Genomic DNA, 21,753 nt, shown 5'->3' with positions numbered 1-21,753 from the left:
GTGGTATCCTTAACCCTGCCTGACCAAGAAGACCAAACTGTCTCAGCACCTGGATTTAACAATCCCTCTGGTTGCCTAGCGGCAGGACGCTGCTCTGCAATCCCCGCAGTTCAAGGCCCCAGCTTCTTCACAGGAGCAGGATGGGCAATGTCCTCCCGTGCAATTAACTGCCTCTGTAAACCCACTGGAGGATCTGCTATGGGTCGGCTCCCACTAGATAGCACACAACAAGAAGTCAGACATTTAGTGTACAGCATAATTGGCACTTTCTACTATTAGTTGAGAAGCTGTGTTGTTGTTGTTCTGTACTGTAGAGTTGGCACCAACCCATTGCCGATCCTCTCCCACCGAGATGCTGGTAGCCTCAAACCGCGTGCCTTCAGGATTGCAGCAGAATCTTAATATTATGGAATTCCGTCCAGAAGTGTGTGCTCATGTGCATGTACTGCCCATCCAGATAGTACTACTGCAGAGCAAGGCCTCTCAAAGGCAGACCCACGCCCACTGGGACTGACTGTGAGTAGACCAGTTTAACATGTATTTCAAGTCAGAGGTTGACAATCAGAAGTTTGAACTAGATGCAGTGGGTGGCAGGATTATATAGACAAAAACAATATTATGAAATCTTAAAATTAGAAGGAACATGAAGACAATGTTCAATTCTGTCATTTTACAGAGAATGAAGTTAAACAGCTTAACTGAAATAATTAATAGAACATGTAACACAGGTGAGTATAAAATCAAAGGTATCATGACCAGGTGAGGATAGAACTAAAAAGCATTATTTCCTACAGCTATTTTTAAATCGTTTAAAATTTGTACTTAATTAATAAATGACAAGTCTATTGGGGGAGGGAGTCTGTGACTCCTACTCTTGGGATATTCTTTCAATAGTCTTGTTACTTGATTTTAATGAAACAGTGAGAATTGCTGATCTAAGAGATTAACTAGTTCAAATATGGGAGAGTACCTTTAAAAGGAAAAAAACCCAAACCCATGCCGATGTAAAATCTAAATGCCTAAATGATGTTACATGCTTGCAAGCTTGGCATACACTCAGGACAGGCACTGTGACAAAATTCTAAATGACAGAGAGCTACTTATTTTAATATTTAAAAAATTCCAGATATTCACATAAGAACCTTAATAAAAGTCACCAAAAAATAGACTAATGTGTCGGTTGGGACGAAAATTAAAAGAATAAATGTTTAAAAGGTCTAAATATAAAACTTGCTGTTGATAATTACTGGCAAGAGGCCATACAGTATGGTAGATTTGGGTCCTCATGGTCTGTTTTACCACAAACCTTAGGTAAATCAACACAGTACAATCCAGTCTTTATATAGTTCAGTGCAGTATTTTTTAAGGATCCCATTAGTAAAATCTTAAGAACATGTATTTCCCAATAAGCGCTATTAAAGTTACTTTCAAAATTAAAAGTAGATCTTCCTGAAAAACAAAATTATTCAAATGTCTACTGGAATAGATTAAAACAGATTTAAATTGAAAATACTGAATATATTCTAATATAAACCTAAAACCGTTGCTTAGGTTAATACTTGCAAGTGTACCTTTAATAAAGTGAAGTACTGTAAAAATGTGGCATTAATCTGAATTGATGTTATAAACTACCTAAATCCTGAAGATTTTTTAAAAAGACAATCTTTTAAAATCCATTTTGTCACCAATGTTACAAACAAAATTATGAAGAGATATAACTCAAAGAGTTGAATATAATCGAAACTTTTAAAAATCGGTTTTCACAAGTTATAAATCTTAACAGTTAGCCAATTCTTATTTTGGTAGTTTTGTGACAAAGCAAAAGCAACCTCAAATCTTATAGTCTTATATCTGACAAACTTATCACAATAGTTTCATGCAATTTCACATTTACCATAAACTTTACATTTGTACTTTCTGATAGCTGCTCTCATAACAATCTTAAATTTAAATTTTTTTCAATTTTCACATAGTTTTTTTAAAGAAAAAGATCTTTAAAAACCATATCATTACGACTTTAAAACTACCACTTAATGGCATACATTCCTAAACTAAATAAAGCAGATATTGCACCTTTCATTCAGATAGTCTGGCTTGAAGTAGTCCAGTATGAAACTCTGTCAAAACAGACTTGTTATGATGCCCTTTTCTGCTTAAAACCAAAACAAAACTGGTACCTGGCAAGCTCGGGGAGTTGTCCACCTCTGGCCTATTAAATGTCAGCGTGGCCTACGGGAGCCTGACCCCGAAGCGCGCGGAGGGCGGGCCGGTGGGTGGGTGTGCCTCTGGGTGCGACCTTCCTCGCCGCCCGGCGCCCCGAGCTACCCCCACCCCTGGACGCGCCCCGAGCGGCGCGGGCCTGGCCGGCGCATTCCCACGCGCCCGGACCCGTTACTTGAGAGCAGCCTTAACCAGGCTAGCTTGCGCGGAGCCGGGAGCGAGGGGGTGGCCCCTGCCGTGGGCCCCGCACCCGGGCGGCGCCCCCTGGCTGCCTGGGGCGGGCTGCCTCGTCAGGAGGCCCCTCCCTGGGGGCCCGAGCCGGGGGAGCAGCTCCTGCGGGCTCAGGTTCGCTCTGGGGATGGATAAGGTGTCAACGAAGCGGCCAGACACCTCCCGTCGGCGGAGGCGAAGGCAGCCTTGACCTCCTTCCACCGGGCCCCTCGCTGTGCGGGGCGGGGTGCACCCTCGTGCGCCACTCCCCGGCGAAGGCAAGGGGGTATCCCCTTAGCAGGTAGAGGGGGCGCAGCCAGAGCTCTGAGGCGACCCCTAGGTCGGGGTCACACTCACGCGCATATCCCAACTTGGCAGTGTCGGGGTGGGAGGGGTGAGGCGATGCTGGGAAGGAGCCCAAACTTACCAGACTGCGCGGCTCCAGACGCCGCAGCCAAGCAGAGGCAGAGGCACAGGCAGAGCGAGAGGGGGCGCGGGAGGGTCCGCGGCCGGCTCATGGAAAACTAGGGAGACCCGCCGCCGCCGCTGCCGCCGCCGCCGCCGCCGCCGCGCCGCGGTCCGAACCTCCTCCTCCCTCCCCGCTCAGGGCGACGGACGGGGCGGCGGGAGGCATGACGGGAAATTCCTGGGCACGGGCAGCCGAGTCCAAATATGAGCATAGGAGCCGAGCGAGGGAGGACCGGGAGCGTCGGCCGCGGACGGGGCCCACTGCCCGGGCTGCGGCCGCCGCCAACTCCCTCCTCCTCTTCTAAACCTGCCGCGCTGAAGCTGCCGACCGCCCGGCGCGATCTAGAGGTGGAATCTCGCCGCCATGGAGGGAGCCTTCCCAGCCTTAAGCAGGGCTGAGCATCCCACCCACAGGCCCACCTGAGATGAGACCCCTGAGACAGGAACCGGACAGCGGCGCGTCAGGGACCCGTAGGAAGAGGAGACTTGTGCTGCCTCTACTCTGTTGAGAGCTTTGGTAATGAAGTGATTAAAAAAAAAAGTTCTGGCAAATACTTCCCAAAGGTGGGACAGTGGTGAAGGTAAAGCGGCACTGTTAGTGGCGAGGCACGCGGTCTCATAATGCATCTTATAGATAGACATAAGGAGCTTTAGTGGCCTCGTGGTAAGGAGCTGCGCTGCCATCCAAAAGTTTTGCGGTTCAAATCCAACAGCTGCTCCCCAGGAGACTGATGGGCTACCTCCTTCTGTACTATTCAATTGCCTCTGAAAATCCGCTAGAGGGTCAGGTATGGGTTGGTTCCAACTGGACGCTACACAGCTGCATAATACCATCGATATATAATCTATTATCACTCTAGTGGGCCCTCTACAGAAAAATATCAGCTCTGTGTTGTCTCTCCCCATCCCCCCAGCCAGAATTAACAGAAGGGCTGTCTTCCCAAACTTCTTTTTGAGCAGTGTAGATGGCTGATTGGCCAACTAAGTTTTTCACGCTAACTAAAAGAGGGTGGAACCCTTGCTCAAGCCAAGGAGCTCCCTGATTTTCTTTGGCACTTATAACTCCTCGGTAGTCAAGTCCAAATGACCCTTAGCTTTTGAAAACAACATAATTATGTCTTAATTACTATAATTTACTTTTTTACTCATTTATGGAGCAGGCCCTAAAGATGTAGGATGTTATGCAATTGCTTATGAACATTTTTAAGATATTACAGAAATGATTTAGTGTTGGACAATAATTAAGGGATAAATGTCAAACAGATTTAGAGTGTGGATTATTTTAAAATGAATTAAAATGGTGGTAATTTGTTCATTCATCACATTATTTGTATGAAAATAATCATATTTGAAACTTTATTTCAAAACAAATTCAGTCCTGGCATAGTTGCAAAGCTTGAAAGCCAAAAAGCATTTCATTTTTAAAGGGTTCCCCTCAGAACATACGGTACAAACACCACCACATCCCATGAATTATTCCTGACAAATGGACAAATTTTACACTTAATCTATTGTCTGTAATAATGGGGCAGAAGGTGGTGGATGACTTCTTACATGAACATTAACTAGAACATTCAATCAAATACTCATAAACTGTGAGGGAATGTTCCAGAGACTCCAAAAGCTATTTCTTTCCTGTCTTATATTTTTAACCTTATATGTATTATATGCACTTCTATTGTTTTTCTTCCTTCCCCCACGATATCTAACATAATCCTTTGCCCATAGTCTGTCTTTTAAAAAAAATATAAATAAAGCAAGGATAGACACCTGCAGACTGAAATACAGTAGCTGTCTAACTGTAAGGAGAGGATTATTTCAAAGGATTGTAGTAATTATGGTTCTCTCTGAAGTGTTTTAGTTGAGTGAACTTATGTACAAAAACTTAAAATTACAAATGATGAAATATCACTATAAATTAATGTGCGTTATTGTAAGTGGAGATTTAATTGTTTTGACTTGGCTGATTTTACTGTCAATAATACTAGCAGCTTTTCTGAAGTCTTAAATATGTGTATTAAAGAGAGGAGGAAAAACCCAAAGTTACTAAATGCCAGCCACTGCGTTAAGTATTTTGCATATGATATCTAATTCGCACAAGTATCTCCAAGCTCCTTATTCTGATTCTCATTTTACTGCTGAGGAGACTGAGGCATAGATAATATGACACTCTCAAGAAGGTGTTAAGTAGTATTGGAATTCAGACCTCATTCCAAAGTTCCAATACCCTTTTTTTATTGTACTGATCTGCCCTATTTTACCTACTTTGGGGAACAAAAATAAACTGTATTTATTGGCCTTTTGTGGTTTTATGTGACACGTATGCACTCAGGTTACCTCATAATAGGAGTAAAGGATACATGTGGAAATAAAACAAGAAGTTTAACAGGCTTGTCAGGTGTGGGGGTGGAGACTGTGCCTTTGGTCTTTGTAGGAATGAGAAAAGTACCACCCTCTGAGTACATTCCTGTTAGTTTTGTAGTCTAATCCTCATAATTTCTATATTTCATACTTTCATGGTTTCTTTGAGATCTTTACTAGTTTGCCTAAGTAAAAATCATCTTATATTGCTTTAAAATTATTGGTTTAAAGGATATCTGTTTAAAGACTAAAGAGCTCCTGCTTTAAGCTATGATATTTTCAATTGCTTCATATACCTATGGAAGTTAGTGAATAAAGAGGACTGAAGAAGAATTGATACTTTTTAATGCCTCTGGTGGCAAAGTTGGGAAGAGATGTACACAGCCATCACTCTGGGATGGTAAGAACCAACCCCAGCATTTCACTGCACCAACAACTCATGGAATGTCTTCAGAACTAGGAAATAACTCATCATACAATTGTAGCTCTAATGTCTAGAATTATACTCCTTTTTGTTGGATTCATAGCAACCATGTGTACAGCAGATATAAACCTATGCCATCTTCATACCTCAGCTGTCTTCAAGCCCCTCATAGCAGTTCCTGTGTCAGTCTATCTCCCTGAGGGTCTTTTTCTCCTTTGCTGACCCATCCAAACATGATATCCTTTTCCAAGGGCTGATGCTTCCTGGTAACACACCCAATATATGCAAGAAGTTTCTCCATCCTTGCCTCCAAGGAGCATCATGGCTGCCCTTCTTTCAAGACACATTCATTTGTTCTTCTCTCAATCCATGGTATATATTCACTACTCATCCCAAACACCACAATTTAAAAGCATCAGTTATTTTCAGTCTTCTTTGTTCACTCTCCAACTTTCACATGCACATAAAGCAACTGAAATACCATAGCCTGAATCAGGCACATCTTATTCTTTAAATTGACCTCCTTGCTCTTTAGCACTTTAAAGCACTTTTCTCCATTTATTATGACATTGCTTGTTCATCCTTTTGTGAGAGGTTTTGTTTTCTTGATAATGAGGTCTGAAGTTAACTGAGGTCTGTAGTCCTTGATCTTCAGCAAGTACTCAAGTCTTCTTCACTTTCCACAACCAAGGCTGTGTCATCTGCATAACAGATTATTGATAAGTCTTCCCACAATCTTGATGCTACATTCTTTTTCATAGAGTCCAGCTTCTCAACTCATTTGTTTATCATACAGATTGGTTATATATGGAAAAAGGCTACAACTCTTAACACACATCTTTCTTGATTTTGAACTATGCAGTATCCTTTTGTTCTGTTCAAGTGACTGTTTCTTCGTTTATGTGCAAGTTCAACACAAGCAAAACTAACTAATTATCCTGGATTTTACATTCTTCCCAATGTTATTCATAGTTTGATATCATTAACACAGTCCAATGTCTTTGCATAGTCAATAAGGTACAAGTGAACATCTTTCTGATATTCTTCACTTGAGCCACCTGACAGCAGCAACAGTGTTCCTCATTCCATGGCCTCTTCTGAATCTAGCTTGAATTTCTGGCAGTTCCCTGTTGATGTATTGCTCCAGCTGTTTTGGGATTATTTTTAAATAATCTATAGCAGGATTTTACTTGGGTATGATATTAATGATAGTGCTTGATAACTTCTGCATTCCTTTGAAACACTTTTTCTTTTTAATGTAGACAAATATGGATCTCTTCCAGTCAGTTGTTCAGGTAACTGTCTCCCAAGTTTATTAGCATACACAAGAGTGTCCAGGACTGTGTCTGTTTACTGAAACCCTTCAGTTGGTATTCCTTCAATTCTTGATGCCATATTTTTTGTCAATATCCTCAGTGTGGTTTGGACTTCTACCTTCAGTACCACTGGTTCTTGAGTATTTGCTACTTCCTGAAATGGTTCATTGTTGACCAATTCTTTTTGGTACAAGAACTCTGTACATCCTTTCCACCTTCTTTAAATTCATCCTGCGTCATTCAGTATGTTACTCCTAGACATCTTCAGTATTGCAGCTTGAGGCTTGAATCTGTTCTTCAGTACTTTCAGTTTGAGAAATGCCAAGCAAGTTTGTTTGTTTGTTTGTTTGTTTTAAGAAAAAAAAATCTTTACTTCCCAGAAAAGATGCTTATAAGGCTTCTGATACAGCTAAAAGTAAAGCTTCCAAGCAAGTCCTTCATTTCAGTTTTTTAACACTAGAGCTTTGCATGTTTCATTTTAATACTTTGCTCTGTCTTCTTCAGCTGGCTTTGTAGTCTTCCATTCAGCTATCTTACTTCATAATTCCTTCCTTCTTTAGCTTCTCTACTTCAAGTTTAAAAGTCTCTTCTCTCATTCATTTTGGTCTTTTCTGTCTTCCTTCTTTGTAATGAGCCTTTGCTTTTCTTCATGGGTGCTTTCCTTGATGTCATAACACAACTTGTCTGATATTCAGTCATCAGTGTTCAGGGCATCAAATCTATTCTTGAGAAGCTTTTTAAATTCTAGTGGCTATTAAATTACTGCTTAGCCCCTCATGTTTGCTAATGCCTGTTCTCTCATTTTCTGCCTCAGCAAGTCTCTTGGTCTGTTGCTCTTTCCATTTCTTCTCCAACTACCAGCTGCCAACTCTCTCCATATATCTCTTAAACAAATGTCCAATGAGTAGAATGATTCTACCAACATAATCATCACTTTTGGAAAAAGCTCTTGTGCAATTCTATCCTATATGTTGCTGAACAGTCCACAGATAAGCTTACCTCCATTCAGATGTTTTCTCCTATTCCTTTAGTGAGGATGGAGGGGTCCCAAGCCACAGGATATGGCCACATATTAAAAAACAAACAAGCAAAAAACTAAACAAGTCAGCTTAGCTGCAAATGTTTTAGGAGCCAAAAAGAGTCTATGAACATGCATTCAAGCTACCACCTCTCTTAGATACTGTTCTCAGGTCTAAAATAAAATCTCCTTCACTCCACAAAGTCTGGCTTAAACTTTGCTTGATATACCCCAGTGAAAATCTTTGGTGGATACCAACTACAGACAATTAGGACAATCAGGACTAGCTCTGTTGGCCTAGTGGATAAAGCATTGCACTGCACACCCAACGGCAGATGGTTCTAACCTAACCACTGCTCCAAAGGAGACAGGTACGAAATCTCCAATGTAGTTTACAACCTTTGAAAATTCACTGGAATAGTCAACTATGGGTCAGTTCCAACTCAACAGTACATAACAAAAACAATCTTGTTAAAAAGCTGCCAGTCACAATGAGGAGCCTCAAGTCTGTACTTAAACTCAGTTAACACTTATCAGCTGCCATATTCTAAACCAATGAGCAAGAGTAGATTAAGGATATTATTTCTTAGGAAGACAACAGATTCTCCAGAGGGAAGGTTTTAAAAAACAAACTCTCAAAATTCTGTTTTATTCTCCTGGAAGCGGAGTGCTACCATCCTGCCCTTGCTGAAAACCCTGGGCTTTTTTACTGAAGGAAGCATGCCAATGGCCTCTCTTCACTGGGAGTGAAAATGAATTGAGAACTGTTTTCGACAATATGAGGGACATGAAACCAGTGTTGACTGGTGAAGGGAGAAATCATTATTTATCTCAGAGTCTGAGAAAAGATTTCACCTTCCATGACACCTTTCTAGCTAATTGTCATCAAATGCATTAAAACGGCAAAAATTGTCTGCTAAGATGTTGGCTAGAAGTCCTACATGGAGATGGAAGACTAGTTAAAAGTGAACATTTTCTTTATTTTCCTGGCAAAATGATTTGCCTGCATCTGAAGTGGCATTAGTTTATTTTATACAGTTGAAGTCATCTCTTGTTGATTAATTCTAAAGAGATGTGAAATACACAATCCCATGATTGATGTGTTGCCTAATTCTACCAGCTTTATCTTTGGATACACACGAAATAATATATATTTAACAAGACTTTCAATATAGTAGGTAATGAAAGAAAGAATCCTCTGTAGACCAGCAAAGCTGTTTGACTTTTGGCAAGGTTATATAATGTAAAGTCATATGTATAAACTCAACTGCTTGTACACAGAATGAGATAGAATTAACTTTGTAAATAGTACAGGAAGCTCTCTGGTAGCCTAGTGGTAAAAACTGCACAGCAATCCTTAAGGCACGCAGTTCAAATCACCAGCTGCTCTGAAGGAGAGTGGGCAATCTCCTCCCACACTATTAACTGCTTGAGTGTCAGTTATGGGTCAGTTCTGACTTGATGGTACTTAACAACAACATATACAAACAAACTTTGCTTGTACACAAAATGAGAAAGAATCAACTTTATAAACAGAAAAGTTCTGATGTGAGACTTAAAGTCAAGTCTCTTCCTCAGTTTCTTGCTTGGATCCACAATTAACACCCTTTGTACCATGAGTCAGAAAATAAGGAGATGCATTGCACTGGGAAAATCTTCAGGTAGGGACCTCTCCAAATTATTGAGTAATGATGTCAGAGGACTAAGGTGTGTCTGATTCAGGCCATGGTCTTTCCAGTTACTTCCTATGTATCTGAAAGATGGACAATGAATAAGGAAGACAGAAAAAGGATTGACTTCTTTGAGCTGTGGTGTTGGAGAAGAGCACCGAACATCCCATGGACAACCAAAAGAATAAATAGATGTGTCTTGGAGAGAGTGCAGCCAGTGTTCTTTGGAGGCAGGAATGATGAGCTTTTGCCTCACATACTTTGGGCATGTTGCTAGGAGGTGCTAGTCTTGGAGAAGGACATGATGCTGGGAAGGGTGAAGAGTTGGCAAAGGAGAGGAAGACACTCGACCAGGTGGTTTGACATGGTGACTGCTGCAATGGGCTCTTGTGTGTCAGGAAATGTGAGGATGGCGTAGAATAGACCAGGCTTCAGATCTTTTGTTCATAGGATTGTTATAAGTCACACTTGATGGCACCTAACAACAACAGGTTCTGTTTTCTAATTGTTTCATGTATCAGGAGCATTTTGCCCAATTGTGCACATTTCCAGTGTTTAAAGGTGGGTATTTTCACACAAAGTGTTCCTGCTATCCATCATCTATCCTATATCCAGAACAGTACAATCTGATCTGATAGTAGAAGAAACTTTGGCTCTGTAGAGCTCTGTTAATTCTCCCAGATGGTGTCTACTAACTGAATTTACAAGGAACTCTTGATGCCATTTGGGTAAGTAGTTGCTCACCTATCCAAAGGCAGGCAGTTTGAATCCAACAGCAGCCCCAAAGGAGGAAGAAGGTCCTTTACTCCCTCTGAAAACCCTTTGGAGAGTCAGCTGTTGTTCCAACTTGACAGCAGTAAGTTGAGTTGAACAGAATTTGTGATCAGTAATTTGCCTCTTACTTAACAGCAGGCAATTAACAGTAACTTCCACTCTGCAAGTTGGCCTTAGAGGCTAATCCTCAAACGGCTATGCTTATGTCAGGGATTTGGTATCAGAGAGCTCTAGATTCAAGTTAGGCCTCTGGATTAATACTGTGGTGTCCCATGGGCACATAACCCAATTTACTAAACCCTAGAATTATTTCTTGTGTATATAAAGGGAAAAATAAAAGTACCACTGCACATATTGTATCTAACAGTTCATGCTAACACAGGGTTAGTCCTTATTAAAAATCATAATGTCATTATTCACTATTAAATAAGTTGTTAGGTGCCATCGAGTTGCTTGCGACTCATAGCGATCCTATGTACAATAGCCCTGAAACCTGCTCTATCCTGTGCCAACCTGATTGTCTCTGATACACCTACTCTCATTACCCCAGTCACTCAATCAATCCATCTCATCAAGGGTCTTCCTCTCTTGCAGTGTCCCTCCACTCTTCCAAACATGATGTCCCTCTCCAAGGACTGGTCATTCCTTGCACCATGTCCAAAGTATGTCAGATGAAGCTTCAGAATCCTTGCCTCCAAGGAACAGCCTGGTTTCACCGTCTCTAAAATGAACCTATTTGTTCTTCTAGCAGTCCATGGTATATACAATACTCTTCTCCAGCACCACAGCTCAAAGGCATTAATTCTCCTATCATCCGTCCCTAGTGGGCTGTACGAGGAGGAATGTGGCATCAGGATTGGTGGAAGAATCGTCAACAACCTGCATTATGCAAATGACACAACCCTGCTCGCTGAAACGGAAGAGGACCTGAAGTGCTTGCTGTAGAAGGTCAAGGACTGCAGCCTCCAATATGGATTGAAGCTCAATATCAAGAAAACAAAGATTCTCACCACTGGGCCAATTGGCAGCATCAGTATGGATGGTGAAAAGATTGAGATAGTTAATAGTTTTCGTTTATTTGGTTCCACAGTCAACACTATTGGCAACAGCAGCCAGGAAATCAGGAGACTAATTGCATTGGGAAAGTCAGCTGTGAGGAACCTCTCAAAAGTACTGAAGTGCAACTACGTCAGGCTGGAGACTAAGGTGTGCCTGATCCAGGCTATACTCTTTGCAATTATGTGCTATGCATCAGAGAGTTGGACAGTGAATAGGGATTATAGAAAGAGAATTGATGCCTTTGAGCTGTGGTGCTGGAGAAGAGTGTTGAATAGACCATGGACTGCTAGAACAAACAGGTTTGTCCTTGAGAGGGTGAAGCCAGAATGTTCACTGGAGTCAAGGATTCTGAAGCTTCGTCTGACATACTTTGGGCATGTTGCAAGGAGGGACTGGTCCTTGGAGAGGGACATCATGTTCGGGAGAGTGGAGGGACGGTGCAGGAGAGAAAGACCATGAGATGGATCAATTCTGTGAGTGGAGTGGTGGGAATGACTGTGTTTGAGACGGCGAGGTTGGCACAGGATAGAACGACGTTTAGGGCTCTTGTACATAGGGTCACTATGAGTTGCAAACAACTCGATGGCACATAACACGACCACCTGAAAACATGCCTAAGAGGGGGAGGAAACCCTCTCCTGGATGAAAAATTATATATTGAGTGTTAATGGCTTGCACTGTTACTTCCCTAATAAACCCCATAATTGTGAATATCATCTTTAAGCTTATTATCACCACTGTACCTGATTTGTGGTACAGTAGTGTAGTACAACAACCTTAAGAATGATGTTTGGTATGATGATTGAGAGAGCAAGGTGTGATAGTGTGAGGCATGACTGACCTAAGAATGGCCTTTGGATTGTTGGTGTTGATGGGGATTCCTCCCTCCTTGGAGAATTGGAGGAGGTGCAAATCTGTTACTTGTGCTTCACCTGCCCTATTGTAACACCATAAATACAGATCTTTCTCTCACTGAATTGGAAACAACTCATAGCTGACCCTCCATCAGGTTTCCAAGGCTGTAATTTACATAGGAAGCAATTTTCCATCTTTCTTCCAAGGAGTAGCTGGTGAATTCATTCCACCAGCGAGGAACAACCTCAGTGTTTTCAGCACAGCACAGCTCATACGGACAGTAGCCCCAGAGAGGTCCTGATTTACAATGTATTCAGGTTACAATGGACTGTGCTTGCTCTCCTGCATTCTGCTGTTGGTTTTTTTGGTTGTTTTTCTTACATCTTCTTATTAGCAGTTTATGTTGCAGCATATAGATTGCTGATGTTTTCATTTTCAGTTGTTCATTTGTCAATGCTCTGTATTATGATTTGCTGTCCAATATTTTTTAAAAAATCAGGATTTCTAAAGATATTGATAATAAAAGCCAACAAAAATGAGAACTTTAAAAAAAATTTAAAAAAAAAATCCAAAACAGTGAGACTTTCAAAAGTAAACTAAGAATGAAATCCCACTATAAATTGAGGGCTACCTGCAATAGTGAAAAGTGCTAATGAGACAAAACAGGGAAATTGGCTCAAAAGACTGGAGGTGAGAAGGCCGACTATAGTTTTACACAGGTTCATCAAGTAGGCCTCCCAAGAAGGAGATTTCTTCTCCTAAAGAAGTGAGAGGTCAGTGAAGACCTGAGGTGATAAGCAAACTATGCAGACATATCTGGGAGAGGACAGAACAGGAAGTGAGAAGAGACTGCAGGAAATTGGAACTGGCATGTCCTGGAGAAGATCCTTTTCTTAGATAAAAGAGTGCAAGGAGCCAGGTTGGTATTCAGGCCTCATGAATGTATGTTTTCCTGTGCATTTAATGCAGGACTTCAAACCAGCTCTTCCAGCTAAGAAGTGAAACTGGAACAGACCCAAACTTGTAAAACACAGATGCACTAGAAAAGGAAAAAAATTATAGGTCACTACCTTGCTAAAAACCCTATCTCTGTCTAAGGAAATGTGGATACCATGTTCCTTGCATATCAGCCAAATCTTTTTACAGACAGAGGCTCTGAGTATGTGTCACTCTTCACAATTTGGGCAAAAATCCAAAATCATGCATCAGAATCCTGAAAGGACTCACTATGTCTCTTCCTATTCTAGAGCTTCAACCTTTTAATTGTCCCTGTTCCAGTTGTTGTTCCAGTACACCCACATTTTACAAATTTTTATTTCACTTCATCATTCATGACTGACATAGTTTGAAATCCTAGTTTAAAGCGTAAACTAATCCGCAAACACTGATGCATACCTTTATTAATTTTAAACCCAGTATTGTTCCATTTCTCTGTTCATACAATAGCCTTTTGGTCTAGGTATTGGTTTCACATGCACACAATAAGTGTTTTAGGATTCCCATTCTCAATGTTAGCCATAATTTGTTATGATCCACACAGTTAAATACCTTTGCATAGTGAATAAAGCATAAATAGACATTCTTTTGGTATTCTCAGTAACTGCAGCAATGGGCTCAAGTATGTCAGAGATTGTGAGGATGGCACAGGCTAGGACAGGGTTGTGATCTGTTGTTCATAGAACTACTATTAGTTGTACTAGACAGAACATAACAATAACAATCAGCAAAGGAATCACAGACTTACAGTTTCCCCTGGAGAAAATACTGGAAACATGAACTGGTGACTCCAGATATTTTGTCCATCTTCGACCTATATGCACACATGCATGCACATCTAAAAGTTGAGGGGGAAGGAGCTTTTTCTCTGTGGACAACACAACCCTGTTGCCTCACTTGACTGTGTAGAGCCATGGGCAGTGGACTGTGGACAGTGTATGGCATGAATGTAGAGGAAAAAAGGCTCAAATTATGAGACCCCTCCCAGTGGAGATGTGTGTACAGTTGAAAGATTCAAAGATTCATTTGAGGAGGTGATACAAAGCTGAAGGCAGGACAAAGAGCATTCAAGATCACCTCTTCCATCTAAAGGTTTAAGGTCTTTGGGGATTCCTCCCTCCCCTTGGGTGATGCAAGGGAAAATCCAAAGTAGAGAAAATTTTAACCTTTGTCTCTCTTTGTAATTCCATTCTGAAATTGCCATCAGCATACCCTGGTGCTCCATTTTGTGGGGACTGAAATGTATGAGCAGAGCAGCAAAAGAAAAAAGGTGGGGGGACCTGCTTTTACTCCAGACTTATTTGGGATATAGAAGCTAACCATGGTTCACAATTGATGATCAGTAACACTTTGAAGCAGAAGGCAGAGGTCACAAATAGTCCACAGTACACTTCCCTGGAGAACATTTCAGAGAGGTCAGGTGGAGAAGAGAGTAAGGTCAACCTTCACGGTTGGTCATAAAGATCACCCTTTGCAAATCAAAACAAATATGAGATATTTTCTCACCCCAGTAAGAATAGCAAAATTTAACAGAACAGCAAACATCAAATGCTGGCGAGGTTGCGGAGAAACACTTATTCACTGTTGGTGGGAGTGTAAAATGGTGCAACAACTATGGAAGACTGTCTAGCTCTTTCTCAAAAAGTTGAATTACCATTTGACCCAGCAGTTCCACTACTGGGAATATACCCTAAAGAAACCAAAACCGCCACCCAAACAGATATATGCACACCCATGTTTATTGCAGTTTTGTTCACAATAGCAGAGTTGGGAACAACTCAAGTGCCCATTAACAAATGAATGGATAGAGAAGCTCTGGTATATTCACACGATGGAATACTATGCTGCATTGAAATACAAGGAACTCGTGAAATATTATACAAAATGGGTGACCCTGGAGGAAATTATACTGAGTGACATATCTTGGTCACAAAAGGACTAATATTGCATAGGGCCACTGTTGTAAAACAGGACTGACATCGGGGTAGAGGGAAGGCTGAGAAAGAAGGTATACTGAAACAGATTAGGGAGATAACTGTTTAAAAGGGATATATGATTAGGTATTATTGTCATGACAGGAGTCTACAATGAAGGCTGCACAGTGGAGTGGACTTGGGGGGAGGGATTGTATAATAATGAAAGAATTTTGCTTTTACTTTTCAAAGAGATGAGTCAATTGGGAGGGAGGGGGTGAGCACAGAGGAAAGTGCAACAATGTATGAATGGAAACCCTAAGTCTCTGTAAATTTTCATTAAAATTAATAAAAAAATAATTTTAAAAAAGATTACCCTTTGGCAAAGGTGAGTCTTGCAGATGCTCACTAAATTTTTAGCAGTGATGTGAGATTGGAAAAAGTCTAGAATCTTCCTCCTCTTATGATTTTTTTAATAGTGTAATAACATGCTATTAAACTGAACCTTTAAACTAGAAGGTGGGGAAATGGAGAAAGTCAACTGTGTGTCATGTCTCATGAAGAAAACAAAGTAACTGTTAGCCACTTATTTTCCCATGGTGGCCTAAAATCAAATGAAAACCATAAGTTTTATCATCGTTTGCCTGGTAACACAGTGGTTAAACACGCAGCTGCTAACTGAAAGGTTGGCAGTTCCGACTCACTTGCTGCTTCATGGGAGAAAGAAGTTGCAGTCTACCCCCGAAAAGATTACAGCGGAGGAATTCCTAGGCGGCAGCTCCACTCTTTTAGGGTCATTGTGTGTTGGAACCAACTTGACAGAAACAGGTAATGATAAGTTACAAGTACAAGTGAATGTGGCTCACATAAATGAAAATATATCACTGTCTCACGATCAACAATTTTAAAATTTCAAAATATTTCCTAAAAAGAAAATGCCCAATACTTATTACAGTTTTGGGGAGTAAATTGTTAAAACAGAAAAAATATCTTTCAAATTAACCAAATAGTGTTCACCTAATTTCATGCCAGCAAGAAAAAAAGATACAAGAAACTCTATATATTCAAATGAGCATTGATGGTACAGAAATGAATGAGATAGCTCTGAATTATTTCCAACTTGGCTTATAAAATCCTTTCTGTCTAATAAAAAAGAAAAGTAAAATAGACTGTATATGAATAAATGTATGAGACACAAGGTAAATGAAAGATTGTATAAAACAAAATGTGTATGAATGAAACATAATGTAAAGAAATTATATGAAAACCAGTAAAAATATTTTTTTAAAAATGTGATTGTCAATAAAGGAAAATGTTATGGTCCAAAAGATAAAATAATACAATAACAAACTACTACAAAAGGTTAAAAATCAAATAATCCAATAAATGTCATTGAAACAAAAAAAAAATCCCTTTCTGTCATATTGTTTCCTGCTCTCATTCTCTGTGGAAAGCAGTACACTTGTTTTCTTTGATTTTTTTTCTCCTGCTCCAATATTTATTGTTGTTAGCGTTGTTCTACTAATCCTTCTAGAGTGATATCTCAGATCCAGAAGATATGTGACAATGGATCCCAAACCTAAGAATCAGAGTGACCTAGAAAGTTTGTTAATATTCTTGAATCTTCGTACTGTGATGAGCAGACTGCTGACAGATGCAAGAACCAGCCTTTCTAAAAGTACCTTGTTTCATTGTGCTTTGCTCTATTGTGCATCACAGCTAGAATGGTGGTGTGGTCGTTGCTGGGGGAGGAGTGCGCACACGTGTGCGTGAGTGCGTGCACCGGAGTGTGTAATTTGGGCGTCTTTTTTTTTCTCTTTTAAATTTTTGTATTATTATTTTGTAAATGTGTACGTTGAGAGTGCCCCTCCTTCTCCAGCGGAGCATCTGGTGCATTCAAAACGAGTGGATTCTAAACGAGTGCCTTTGGGATTGCAGTGCAGATTCTTGCCACTAGGCCAGCAGAGCTCCTTTGGGCAGTTGTTGGGTTTTGTTTTTTTTTTTAAACAAACAAACAACACGACAACAAAACACTTTTGTTCATGCCAATCCTACATCGAGTAAGGTTGATGGGGTAAGGTTGAAATCAAGGTTGAAAGGCAAAGGTTGCCTATATAGTTGCCGTGAGTCATAGTTGACTTGATGGCATTGAACAACAACAATTTGAAGATAATTGTCAGCCTCTCTTTCCTACATTACCCATTAACAGGTCCCCCTGCTTCCCATGCCTCCCCACCTCCCTCTGTGCAGTCAGAAGAGATGTATACCTGATCCTCCATTGACTTTCCAGGGTTGTAAATTAAACAGGAGGAGATGGTCCATCTTCGATGCCAAGGAGCCACTGGGAGATTTAAACAGCCAGAGAAAGGTTGTGTCTGTAGTAGGTCATCTCTATGGACTACACCACCAGAGCACCCTATGAACAGTGTAGGAAGAATCATAAGAAATACATGGTGCTATCTGGCGGCCTAGTGGCAAAGAAGCTGTGCTGCAATTCCAAAGGCACGCAGTTTGAAACCACTAGCGGCTCTGCGGGAGAAGGACGGGCAGTCTCCTCCCATGTGATTAACTGCCTCTGAAAACCCGCAGGAGTTGGTTCCGACTCTATGGTAACAATAACAATAATCTATGACCCAACTTTTATGACGTTTTCTTTTTTTTTAATTTTATTATTTTTTGTGTGCACCATCAAGTCGGATCCGACTGGTATAGGAGGAGATTGTCCCTCCCCTCCAGCAGAGCATCTGGTGGATTGAAACAATGCACCTTTGGGACTGCAGTGCAGCTTCTTGCCATGAGGCCACCAGAGCTCCCTTTGTGACATTTTCAAACTGTTTAATTAAATATAATTGAAATGATCAATATACTCAGATATTTAGAATTTTCCAATTTTATCCCATAAGAGAGTTCTATTATAAAAAGGAGGTATTCTAAGAGCTGGCATTTGACCAGGGTTTTGAGCTCTGGTGTTGGAGAAGAGGGCTGAATATCCCATGGACTGCCAAAAGAACAAACAGATGTTGGAGAAGATGAAGCCACAGTGCTTCTTGGAGGCAGTTGTAAAGCTTTGTTTCTCATACTTTGGGCATGTTGCTAGAAGAAGCCAATCCTTGAAGAGGGACATCATGCTTGGAAAGATGAAGGAATGATGAAGGAGAAGACTACCCTCTACTAGACGGAATGACACTGTGACTACAGCTATGGACTAAGGTATGTCAGAAATTGTAAAGATGGCACAGGCTAGGGCAGAGGTCAGATCTGTTCATAGGGTCACTGTGAGTTGTACTCGACTTGATAGCTCATAGTAACAACAAAACAGCTGAGTTGCTTCATAAAATATCAGTTATTAAGTAATACTCTCCCATAAGCAAAGAGTAACAGAACAATGTCTATCTGTGTTTCATTGACTATGCAAAGACATTTGACTGTGTGGTTCACAACAAACTGACAACAAACAAGGCTACCCTTGAGGAGAATAGGAATCCCAAAACACTTGATTGTGGCTCATGAGAAAACTATACTCAGACCAGGAAGCAGTCCTCAGAACAGACCAGGGAAACTCTGCATGGTTCAAAATCAGGAAAAGAGTGCATCAGGGATGCATCCTGTCTCCATCTCTCTTCAATCCATATGCAGAACAGATCATTGAGGAGGCTGGGCTTTATGAGGAGGAATGCGGCATCAGGACTGGAGGAAGACTCATCAACAAACTACTTTATGCAGATAACCAACCATGCTTACTGTAACTGAGGAGGACCTGAAGTGCTTGCTGCAAAAGGGCAAGGAATGTAGTCATCAATATTAATTGACGTTCTAAGGGAGCTCTGGTGGCCTAGTGGCAAGAAGCTGCACTGCAATCCCAGAGGCACGTGGTTCAAATCCACCAGATGCTCTGCTGTAGAAGGAGGGGCAATCTCCTCCTGTACAAGTCAGATCTGATTCTATGGTACACACACACACACACACACACACACACACACAATCAAAAAAACAAAAACCACACCAAAATGAATTGAAGCTCAACATCAAGAAAACAAAGATTCTCACCACTGAGCCAACCGGAAGCGCCATGATAGATGGAGAAAGGATTGAAATTGTTAACAACTAGCTTGCTCAGCTCCACAAACAACACTCTTGGCACCAGCAGTCAGGAAATCAAAAGAGGAACTGCACTGGGGAAATTTGCTGTCGGAGACCTCTTCAGAGTACTGAGAAGCAATCATGTCAGTCTGGAGACTAACATGCACTTGATCCAGGCCATGGTCTTCACAATTACTTGCTATGCATCAGAGAGTTGGACAATGACCAAGGATTACAGAAGAAGAATTGATGCCTTTGAGTTATGGTGCTGGAGAAGAGTCTTCAACATACCTCCTGAAGAGGGAGAAACCACGTTTCTCCTTGGAGGCTAGGATTTTGAAGCTCTGTCTCACATAGTTTGGACATGTGGCCAGGAGAGACAAGTTCTTGGAGAAGGACATCATGCCCAGAAAGGTGATGGACACTGCAGGAGAGGAAGACCTCAGATGAGATGGATTGATACAGTAACTGGGGTGATGGGGATAGGTGTTTCAGAGTCAGTGAGACTGGCTCAGGATAGGGTGGGTTTCAGAGCTGTTGTACATAGGGTTGCTATGAGTCATAGGCAACTCAATGGCACATAACAACAACAACAACAACACATAATCAAAAATATCATGTTCTTAGACAACAGTTTGAAAAATATTCCTCTCAGGTAACTGGAATACAGGTAGGTTTCAGATTACAAATAAGATCAGTTCCTAATTGTGTCTTTTGGGTTTCTTTTTTGCATTTGAGGGGAACATTTTATTGTGCTTTAGGTGAAAACTTCCAGCAAATTAATTTTTCATTCAATAATCTATTCATGATTTGTCCCCATTCAGTAATCTATTCATGAATTGTCAAGGACTGTACAGTGGTTGTAGTCTCCACTACTACTGGTTGTCAGAACTCTCCCCATTTCTACCCAGGGTTCCAGTATCAAGGTTTCCTGCCCCTTCACCTTTGTTTGGGACCAGGTCTTACTCTTTTGGTCTCACAGCTGATTTTCTAAGAAGCACATTCATCATGGATATTGTTATTTATAGGCCACTCAGTTGGTTGAAAAATGGATAATTGTGTCTTTAATTTTAATTTGTAGGTAAATAAAAACAAATGGGTACAATTCTCCTTCAATCTTAATCAGTATAAGACTAAAAGTCTTACACTTGCATGTGCAGCACGTGAAAGGGATTGTAATGAAAAATTTGTTATGAGTATGGATTGCTTCTGGCTCTTCAAATTGAGGACAAATTTACAAAATAGTTAATGTTAAGTATAAGTTGTCTGTAAGTCATATCCAGGGGACTTACTATAGTAAACTTACTAGGATACATCTTTAATGATTCCAAGTGACTAGGAATGCATTGTACCAATCTCTCAAATACCAAAACATGATATACTTTATATTCTAAACATATTATCACAGCACTTCTTTTTCTGAACATAATGCTAATATTGTACTTCTTTAAATATCTCATTTGTGTCCATAACAAGGATGAATTGTGTCCCCTCAAAATATGTGTCAGGGAGCTCTGGTGACCTCATGATAAGGAGCAATGCTGCTAACACAAAGGCACACACAAGCTGGTTTGGATCCACCAGCTGCTCTGCAGGAGAAAGATGGGCGATCTCCTCCCATGTGATTTACTGCCTCTGAAAACCCACTGGAGAGCCAGCTACGGGTCAGCTGGCTGTTGAGTCAGCTCCGAACCAACAGTACATAATAACAACAAAATATATGTCAGGGAGCTCTGGTGGGCTAGTGGATAAGGAGATACCCTGCCAAAGGCAGACGGTTTGCTCCTCGGGCGAAACATGGGCAATCTCCTCCCGTGTGATTTAAAGCCTCTGAAAACCCACTGAAGGGTCAGCTATGAGTTGGTTCAGACTCAATGGCAATGAGATAGATAGAGAGAGAGAGAGAGAGAGAGAGAATAGGTGTCAATTGCGAAGCCGCGCTTTTCCTGTTACGTGAATCTCCCAGGTGTAAGGTAAATGCTGACCTCTGTGATGTTGATGAGGCTGGAGCATGTACAGTAATCAATGTAATCACTTCCCATGAGATGATCTGATATGCGCTCTGACAGTCAATTATAAAAGGATTAGGGCTTGAGCATGGCAGAGATGTGAGGATGGTACAGGACAGGACAAAGTTTCAGTCTGTTGTTGAAAGGGTCACTGTGTACTGTAATAACAGCCACCTGAGCTGATGTGAGTAGAGTTTCCCTGGCTGTGGCTGCATCAGAGACAAAGATGCAAGCAGAGAAGGTGTTGGTGGACCTTAGTATCACTGAGAAAGAAGAGCCAGGCATGGAGTGCATCCTTTGGAGTCAAGTTCCTATGCTGGTAAGCTCCTTGATACAGGGGAAGGCCAAGAAGACATGTAGAGATCTTCAAGGAATGCCAG

This window comes from Elephantulus edwardii, unplaced genomic scaffold, assembly GCF_000299155.1.
Source record: "Elephantulus edwardii isolate Elephantulus edwardi_28Jun2011 unplaced genomic scaffold, EleEdw1.0 scaffold00047, whole genome shotgun sequence".
Taxonomy (NCBI): Eukaryota; Metazoa; Chordata; class Mammalia; order Macroscelidea; family Macroscelididae; genus Elephantulus; species Elephantulus edwardii.
Note: the sequence above shows the minus strand (reverse complement) of the source record.